Source organism: Ooceraea biroi, chromosome 12 (assembly GCF_003672135.1).
Source record: "Ooceraea biroi isolate clonal line C1 chromosome 12, Obir_v5.4, whole genome shotgun sequence".
NCBI classification, from domain to species: domain Eukaryota; kingdom Metazoa; phylum Arthropoda; class Insecta; order Hymenoptera; family Formicidae; genus Ooceraea; species Ooceraea biroi.
In genome coordinates, this window is record NC_039517.1 from 12055025 (window position 1) to 12065861 (window position 10837).

Genomic DNA, 10837 nt, shown 5'->3' on the forward strand with positions numbered 1-10837 from the left:
ATTGTGGTACGATCTCTTAAAATCTGAGAGATCGCAAGTTTCCTGGTTAACGGCGAACCATCACGGACTATTATGGGACGTTGGAACGATTCCGTACCGATGGGCTAGGCGTCTGATCACGAAAGCGGTGGTGGGCACGATGGACAAAGAGGATGATGATGAAACAGTACTCCTCGTGTACGTCAAAGGACACGAGAAACGCGAATGGCTGCACGATTTGCTTCAAGACGATGCGAGAAATGACGTATTCATCGAGACTGTGGATGTGGATTACGAAGATATCGCTCCTTTACATAAATTAGATATAGTAAATACATTTCGATGTGGATACTATGTGAAACATTGCGCCTTACAAAATGTATTCAAACTCTGCAATTGGTGGTCGAACCGCCTGAAATAAACTGCAATCATTATTACAACTTGTGTCTGCGTTTTTATTCTATTCTGTTCTCCCTTTCTTACGGAACTCTCCATGACATCATTGCACACGTCACGGTTTTCGTTGCGGATATTGATATATGAGAATATCAATTTAATCGCGGGGAACGTGCTTTATCTTTGCTGACTATGTTTTCATCATGCTGATAACCCTATCCAAGTCCCTTTATGGGCCTTCATCGCGTCCACTTAATGTTAGTTTCATTCAGTACAGTTTGAATTCGTCGAGGTTCTGGTGTAGTCAATGCAGTTCTTGTATAACTATGCCTCGCGACCAGCGGCCTAGGACGTGGACATGGTATAAGTACAAGGGTATGCTCATTCCGGTGTCACCCACTGCGCAGTCAAAGTATGACGTCACTCGGATAAATTGTGATTGGACAGGACATTAAACCATGGCGGTCCCCTGTTTGTTTTTATGAAGAAACCGGATCCATGAATATTACAATGTCCTGTTCTGTGAAAGGATGTAATAACTATTTTCGGAAAACAAAATTACTAAACTTAGGAAAGACAAATTTATCTTCAAAAAACTTGCGGATAAAATAGAAATTGCGTTAAAACCTATTGAACTGCCAAGAGAAGTCTTGTTATGTCTTGTCAGGACACGAACTTACATTAGGGTACGAGAAATTAATAGAACCATTGCTCTAGAAAATATTGGGTTGGCCAAAAAGTAATTGCGTTTTTTTTATATAAATAAAAGGTGAATTTTTCATGGGAAACAAAAACTTTATTAAACAATATATTGTCCATTTTGTTTGATTATCTTTTGCCATTTTTCAGGCAACTTCATGATTCCGCGCTCAAAAAAGTTTTTATCTTTTTCAGCAAAAAACAATTCCAAGAACGATTTGATATCCTCATCAGCAGTAAAGGTTTTACCATTCAAGGCGTTTTGCAAAGAACGAAACAAATGGTAATCTGATGGTGCCAGGTCTGGCGAATATGGTGGATGTGGTAACACATCCCATCCAAGCTGCAACAATTTTTGACAAGTGACCAAACTTGTATGTGGTCTAGCGTTATCATGGTGAAACACAACACCTTTGCGATTCACCAATTTTGGACGTTTCTGTTTGATGGCATCATTTAATTTATCCAGTTGACGACAGTATACGTCTGAATTAATGGTTTGATTCCTTTCAAGTAGCTCAAAATACACAATACCTTTAAAGTCCCACCAGACTGACAGCATAATCTTTCTTTGGTGAATATCTGCTTTTGAAGTGCTTTGAGCAGGTTCATCACGCTTGCTCCACGATCTTTTTCGTTTGACGTTGTTGTAGACGATCCATTTTCGTCGCCTGTTATCATACATTTCAAAAATGGATCATTTTCCTCACGTTTCAAAAGAGAATCGCAGATGTCAATACGCTTAGTGAGATGAATTTCTTTGAGCTCATGTGGTACCCAAATATCGAGCTTACTAATGTATCCAAGTCGTTTTAAATGGTTTTCAACACTTGATTTCGATATGTTAAGATTCTCAGCAATCTCTCGTGTCGTTAAAGGCCGATTGGAATCGATCAGTGCCTTTATTTTGTCATCATCAAATTCGATTGGCCTTCCTGAGCGTGGTGCATCTTTCACATTAAAATCTCCAGATCGAAATTTAGTAAACCAATTTTGATACTGCCGTAGTTTTAAAGCATCTTCGCCATATACATCAGATAACTTTTTATGAGCTTGCACAGCATTTTTCCCTTTTCGGAAGTAATAAAACAAAATATGAGGAAAATGTTCTTTTTGATTTTCCATTTTGAAATCGACGGCAAACAAACAATTGTTAACGAAATCGTGTACTTTCTTTTTGTAAAACAAGCTTGAACTGTGAGTTGTTAACCTACATAATGAATTTGCGGTTTAGAATGAAGTTAGTTACATTTCAAGACATGTATGTCCATCTATTGGGAAAAAACGCAATTACTTTTTGGCTAAACCAATAGATTTAAGAATAAAAAAAAGTTAATAAAATTCACAAATAATACATCTTTTTCGTAGCATATCTTATATGTGTTATTATTCTTATTTAATCCAATCCCTATCCCCAAAGTAAATTTTAAGTATTTGTTACTTCATTTATTTATTCAATTTGCAACATTCTTTGCTCGTGGGCGCACGAAATGCAGCTTTCGTGACACAGTCTTTCATCTCCACCACGATTGTTAACACGACTTGTTAGAATTTTCACTTCATAAGTTCCGGCTTTCGAAATGTCAGACGAAAAAATATTAACATTTTTGTTATGTTTGTTTTGTAAACTGTTCTATATTTATTGAGTTTGTAATGTTTATTTATATTATATTTCGTTATGGAATATTTATTAATTCATAAACTATTATTTTACAACAGATGTTTTCCTGCAAACTTGCAATTAAAATAATATTTCTGACGAGAATGCTGCTAACAAGCTGTTTGGAAACAACAGTTTTAAATGTACCGCTTATCTGTGACGTCACACTTTGACAATTCTGATTGGTCACGTGCGCAAGAGCATACCCTTGTATTTATACCATGGACGTGGAGGCACTACTCGAGTTGTTTTGCCACTGGCGTGCGGATAACGTATCCGCAAGAAGGGGTAAGTACCGTATAACATTGACACGAATTCATATTCGTTAACACACACACACACACACAATACTTGACACTCGCATCTCTGTACTCCACTTTTTATCACACTTTAATTTGTGTTCTGCACTTTTGTTTTAGCTGCGGCTTCTTTTCCCCGAGACGGTAGATTTTTTTAGCATCGATTAATAACATCTCCTGTTAGCATCGTATAATGTATTTGTTTATTTCTTTTCAGACCGTCTATAGGCAGGATATAGAGATCAACGGATTTATAAAACGTGATAGGCTGAACTTCGTGCGATACTATCGCCGCCAGGTGCCGCAGAGTGATCAAGATTACTATGAAGAGAGATGGACAGTTACATGGGGCCAAGATATTTTTCATCTACGCCGCTTGTTTAATGAGGAGCCATTTAGAGGAGGAGGAAATTTGGTAGCAACATGTAGGGTTGCCACAATTTTATGCGTTACTCATATATATAATGTACATTTGAATAAAAAATTTTCTGGAAAGAATGGAGTCGAATAAGAATATGTTCATATTATAATATAAGATACTAGCATCCCTCATTCCGGCTTCGCCCGCGATATTTATGTGTAGAATTAATAACACATGTGTAGAAATAATTGTAGAGATAATAAGTTTTTCAAGCCTCTATTATAAGTATTCGAGTAAATAGGATGTAATTTTATTTAATTTTGTAACGATGCATATGGTTGCATCGTCTGTATGCCGCCCGCCCGACCATCGGCGGGCGAGGACAACGGGCCTCGAGCCCGAATAAATAGTCGAATCGCCGAACACGGGCGGAGAAAACCGAGCGAGGCCGTAGCGTCGCGCCAGCCGCTTTCCGTACTGGCCGCTCCGTGGACGCGGCGCTCGCGCGTTTCACAAGCCCTCTCCACCGACCCGAAACGCGCGACAAACAACGCGTATCGCGAATAAATAGCGGGCCGAGAAGCGCTCAAGAGGAATCCTGTCTCGTCAACCGAACCGCTCGGATCGACGCTCCCGAACCCTTACCCGCTACAAGTCACGGACAAAACCGGGGGGGTCAGGAGTTCCTGGTCTCCGCCGAGTGCATCTCGGCACCGTCACTCCGAAATGGACCCTTCCTCCCGTTCCCGTCTCCTCGGGGATTACGGATACCAGGGGTGGAGAGTGCTCCGCCTCTGTCGAGTGCATCTCGACATCCGCCCGGTCGCCGACCTTCCCCCCCCCCCCGGCCTCTACGACGGACCAACCCACGGGGTCGAGCGTACTCCGCCTCGGCCGAGTCTTCTCGGCACCTGGACGTCCAAAGCGAGCCGGGCACCCGGCTCCACTTCCCGCACCAGGCCTACCGCGACCGCACCGAGCACCGGGCCCCGCGGGAAGCCCGGCCTCCGGCCGCACGTCACCGCCGCGCGCGCGCCGCGTCGTGAACCGCCACGACAAGCGGGCCTCGGGTCGACAAGCCCGCGCCTCGCGACTACTGTAAATAGCCTGTATATAGACGCCTTGGATTGAGAAATATAAGCTAGTGAGTAAGGGACGACCCAGCTCTCATTTTTTCGCCCTGCACCTACCCCGGACCCTCCGCCACGAACCACATCCGCTACGAGCTATACCGAGTGCCCCGCGTACGAAAGGTCGTTACAATTTACATACAGGTGGAACCAGCGAGTTCCACATATTATACGCGACTGGATTTCTTTCTTTTGTTTTCGTGCGCCCGGCGCAAGCTTTTTCCGCGGGCGAGTCGGTCGTTCCTACGAGTCGTTCGTACGCAGTCGATCTGTCGATGTCATTAGAGAACACATTCTGAATTTCGCTTTCTCAAATATACACGTATTGTTTGTTAACCCGTATAACCGTGTACGTGAGTTTATTATAACCTGCGCAACAATAATAACACATTTTACACCTTCTCACCCGTTATGGGTGGAATTTCGGAAAACCCTCCCTTAGTGAGCACCTACGTGATAGGAATATATCCTTAAAATTTCAAGTCGATAGGTGCAGTGATTCGGGCTGCACGTTGATGAGTCAGTGAGTGAGTGATTGAGTGGTATTTGGCTTATATATATAGATTAATACGATATAATATAAAAAAATGATTTACCTATGCCTGGGATCGAACCTGGGTCGGGCCTGCCACATGACCACTCGCTCGATCACCTAAACCACACACAGGTTCTTGTCACGATGGAATTTAAATATGTTTTTTTTTTACACTAAATTTAGTTTATAACGTTTACTGGACGTAACATCGCGGGGCCAAGATATTTTTCATTTACGGCGCTTGTTTAATGAGGAGCCATTAGAGGAAGAAGAAATGTGGTAGCAACATGTAGGGTTGCCACCATTGTGTGCGTTACTTTATCACCGCGAAACACGTCGCGACGTGTATAGCGAAGAGGGTATCGGTTACGTCGCGCACGTGGATGCTCCTCCCCGCCCGCGGGCCAGGTCAGCGGTAGTGCCGAGATGCTGGATATTGGTTCCTTAGTAACGAATGCTATCATGCACATTCCATCACGCCACCCCTAAGAGTAAAGAACCACAGGAAGGAGCATATCGGTAATGGCGGTAGGCTTTTTGGCTGACGGAAATAGTCATGCAGCCATCTTGAGCGTCCACTTTTTTGGACGTTTATCAGCGCTGCCTGCAGGTATCAAATCAGCAGCTTTTATGATTACGTCTGACTTTGCGTATCAAGCAACAGGTTATAACGAGCGAAGCAATCGAAAATTATTTATTATAACAAACGAGCACCATGGTACATTATCAGATGTGTGGAATTACAACAGCAGCAAATTATGGAATAACATTTCATCGATCCTGACGTAAGCGGTCATCTTGAGCGTCCACTTTTTATATAGTACTTCCGTCAGCTATGCCGGGACGAAATGCTCCCTCCTGTGGTTCTTTACTCTTAGCGCTACCCCGACACATGTTGTGTACAATGGGGTTTCTATTATATCGCGCACGTGGCTCCGGTTGGGTTCGCGAATAGTCCGCGAAAATGTCGCGGTCCCTGCGACCCCCCACCCATCCCGCGAGTTAGGTCCGCGACATCACGTCACCCGCGAAACATGTTGTGTACAATAGAGTGTCTATTACATTGCGCATGTGGCTCCCCCCTTCCCCCGCGGGTTAGGTCAGCAAACATGTCGCGGTCCCCCCCTCCCCCTCCCCCCTCCCACGGGTTTGGTCCGCGAAAACCCCCACTCGCGAATAGTCCGCGATCCCCCCTTCCCCCCTGACTCAGCCCCCCCTTCAGATCCCTGAGTTAGAATCTGCTATCGTATCCTACTGAAGACAATCAGTCATGTATGCGAGCTGCGTTATTTAATAATTTTAATAAGCGTTTAAAACACATGGATGTGAAATATCAATTTGCGTGCGATTTAATTAAGAAAAAGAAAATGTTTGATGTTAGATATCTTTCTACTAATGATCAATTAACTGATATTTTGACCAAGCCACTTGGTGGAATTAAGTTTTGTAGTTTTAGAGAAGATTTGGGTTTAAAGAATTTATAAGTCCTGAATGTTTTGATAACAGGAGTTTTTTGGATTGTTTTTTTTTAAGGATAATTAATAAGTGTAATAAGTTTTGTTTATTGTAATAACAAATTGAGGGGGGGGTGTTGTGATATGCAATTTATTATTTAAGTTAAAGTTGGCGTGATTGGCGCTGCTAGTAAAGTAAGGCGAGAGCGCGGTTAAGTTAGTCTTCTTTTGTTAGACGATAAAAGGCTTGCTGCTTAAAAAGTGTGAATCGTTACGTTTGCGGAAAGTATCCGTCTATTATAGTAAAATAAAAGCGAATTATTTGCAATACTCGTGTTTTAATACATATATCGAGTTGAGAGGTCCGTGAATTTGGAACAGCATGCAAAGCAGAGCAGAGTAAAAAAGAGAATAGAGGACTGGAAAACGCGCCAACGCTTATATTTTCCTTGAAAAATATGAAACAAAATGTTAAAAATTAAATGTAATTATCAAACCCACGCGAAATATTTATTTATTTATTACTAAAATGTTACTGGGAACAAATAAATTATACAAAAAACAGAAAAAACAAAAAAACAAAAAAGTCACATACACGGACTCGAACCAGAGATCCCGCGCTTACAAGGCGTGAGCGCTACCCGCTCAGCCACGCCGCTGCTCGAAAAATCATCCTCCGCACAGTGATAAGTCCCCCTCGAAAATCTTTAACATTTTTTTTTATGAATGCGTGAGAAGCGCGCCCTCTGCTTTTGACAGAATTTTTGTTTCTTATGGAGGACATTCATAAAAAAAATTCGCTCCAATCGGCGTCGGGCACGTCTGAGCCTCCCCTTGTCAATTAAATTACGCCAGTAAATATCACAGTGCCGAAATAAACAGAGTCACAATGACAAATCAATCAGTAACGAGTCTTTAAATTTAAACTTTGCGAGTGGATTATAATTCAGAATTATATCATGAATCTTGTCCCTTATAAGGAACGCAATTGTGTCTTTCTTTCAGAAACTTTATTTGATCTACTTTACTTCTTAAATTTATCAGTTTCCTGAATTTACAAAACTTTGGTCTTGAGAATTTAAAATCTATTTGGAATCTCACGAAGTCGTATCAGTCTAGTGTACAAAACAATCCATGATCAGTCTTACATGTTTACGCTGTCGCTATTTTGTTTTGAAGAAGTTTCTCCTTGCTAAAGTTTCGTCTTCCAAATATTAGTACTTACGCTCAGCTCAAAGAAGGACGGTATCATGGATAAAGAAAATGTAGCCGCAGGAGTTGGCTGCGTTACTTGATCACTACCCAATTTCTACATTCAATTTGCATATACCTGAACCCGAAAGGGTTATCGATGGTAAATGATATGTCTTATCACACTAATAATTTTGTATTCAAAAGACGCTATCTTTTATTGTACTTTAATGCATTGATTATGTTGAAGGGGTTCGCTGTATTTCACATCACATAAAATGGGCTTAACCTGACTCAAATGATCAACGGAATCATAGTGATCAGTATAATGACGTCGTAATAACTGATGTTTTAATAGTACCGAATTTAGAAACGAGTTTAATTTCTGTTAGACGATTGGAGATAAAAGGTTTTAAAATTATATTTGAAAATGGAAAAGGAAAGATTTGTTATGGAAATAAAATCGTTGCTATCGCTTATAGAAAACATAAAATGAATTGCATGTGTCTTTGGACGTTTCTGAAGAAAAAGCTTTAAATAGTAAAGTAGTGGACAATATTGAATTGTGGCACAAACGGTTGGTTCATTTGAGTTATAATACAATTCAAAAATTGGAAACCTTGGTGGATGGAATACATGTAGGAAAGATTAGTGTGAGTCCATGTGAAGAAAGGAAAGCAAATAAAACTACCCCATGATCAACAAAGAAATGAAACCACTAGACCCCTGCAATTAGTACATAGTGACGTAATGGGACCTATAAATCCACAATCTTATGACGATATGCAATACGTCATCTCATTTATTGATGACTTTACTCACTTCACTGTAATATATTTGATGAAATCTAAAGAAGAAGTGTTTAAATATTGTAAGAAGTACCAAGCAATGGCAACTGCTCACTTCAATTTGAAAATTAGTCGGTTTAGGTGTCACAACGGCAGGGAATATATTTCAAGAAAACTCAAGGAAGAATTTGAACTACAAGGAATTCAAGTTGAATATATTTTTCAAAAAAAAGCAAAAAAAGGAGCCAAGTATGCGCGTGGTATGTGCTCGAAAAAATCAATGCAGTAGTTTCTTTAATTAAAAAAATATTAAACCAAGTAATATGTGTAATGATCCTATTCCAATCCAAGCGATAGTAGTTCTAATTGTCTTTAAATATTATTATTTTATAGTATTTTTCAAAAAAAGTTATGAAATCCTCAAATTGCGCCAATTGCAAAGAGGATGTATTACCTCGAAAATTAATTATTGTACAATAATTTTTAAAAAACCAAGTGGTAGTATCTTACCAATTACAAAGAGAATATATGTATATATTGTCTTGAAAATTTGTTATACAACTACTTTCAAAAAATATAAAACTTTGACTGATTAAATAATATTTAATGCAAAATACTTGGCGCTGCTAGACCGAGTATTACAAGAAATCTCTCTTTCAGCGTTTAGTATTTAGTATTAAGTTTAGACTTTAGTATTAAACGCGTGAAATTTGTTAAACTTCTTTTTATATGAATTTGATATGTAAACAAACGGCTTGAGCTTTAGTAGGCGTGTAAGGAGCGCAGACGAGATGCTAGGCGCTGGCGAAGTCTAGCAGCGCCAAATATTTTGCATTAAATATTATTTAATCAATCAAAGTTTTATATTTTTTTGAAAGTAGTTGTATAACAAATTTTCAAGACAATATATACATATATTCTCTTTGTAATTGGTAAGATACTACCACTTGGTTTTTTTAAAATTGTACAATAATTAATTTTCGAGGTAATACATCCTCTTTGCAATTGGCGCAATTTGAGGATTTCATAACTGTTTTTGAAAAATACTATAAAATAATAATATTTAAAAACAATTAGAACTACTATCGCTTGGATTGGAATAGGATCATTGAATGAGAATATAAAGGTACATATTACTTGGTTTAATATTTTTTTAATTAAAGAAATTATCACATTGGTTTTTTCGAGCACATACCACGCGCATACTTGGCGCCTTTTTTACTTTTTTTTAAAAAGGTAATTTTATCGAGATATCATGCATTTTTGTAGTTATATACAGGGTGTCCGGCATGAAGCGGACCAACGCTCGTGAGCTAGTAGAGCACAGTGAACTGAAAAGAAAAGTCCTGTAGCACTTTGCAATTTTCGCAATATTAACGGAGTTATTAATTAATGAATATAAGCGAATGAGGGAGGTGCGTGCAGCGAGATAGGTCGGTAGGAGGGCCGCGTGCTCTTCGATACACCGCGAGCTGGGCGGGCGGCGGGGGTGAGGGAGAATAGGTATCTTAGATACTGACAATAACAAGGGCGCGCAGTCCTCCTACTGACGGCTATCTTGGAGACTGATAGAAACAGCGTGTGACGCTGGGGCCCCGCGCTGAGCGATAATTGATTCATATCCTTTTTTCCAAAATAGTTTATTTTGTGGCAATTTTATTTTAAGGTAAAAGAAATTGTTTTTAAGGCAAAGGAAAGGAAAGCTATCGTTTCCTCACCACCTTGCGGTAGATATTCCGTTTGGTGTGAATGTCGCCTCGTCCATCCATAAAATTCGATCGGGAAATAACAAATTCCACCTACATTGTGCGAGGAACCCTGTTTGCGTTTTGTTTAATTATTATTAATTAATATACTTTGAAAACTATCGCAACTATCGAATGAAAATAATTATAGTACCTTCACAAAAATAGATGCGTTGTTCTGCATCCCTCGGAAGGAGCTGTTGAACTCGCTGAAAATGATACGGGTACAACGCGTTCTGACGTAAAGTACGGTGCACCACGTATCGCGAGTAACCGAGCGCATGAGCTGCACGGCGCACACTGTTTCCTGGATTTTCTTCGAACATCCGCACGATCCTTTCTTCGTCATCGGCACGTATATGTTGTCGTGCATTACACATATCATTTCTTCGCGGCTGAAGAGATCCTGTTTCTCTCGCACGTTGTACACATCGCATAATTGTATTTTTTGATGGATGTCGATCTCGCTCGGGAAATCGCTCCGCATAAATGCGTGCCGCTTCACGAGAATTCTCTTCGGCCATCCTGTAACAAATAATCGTGTCAGTATACTCTTCAGCCGTAAACGCCATCGTAAACGATTAACGAACTATTAATGAG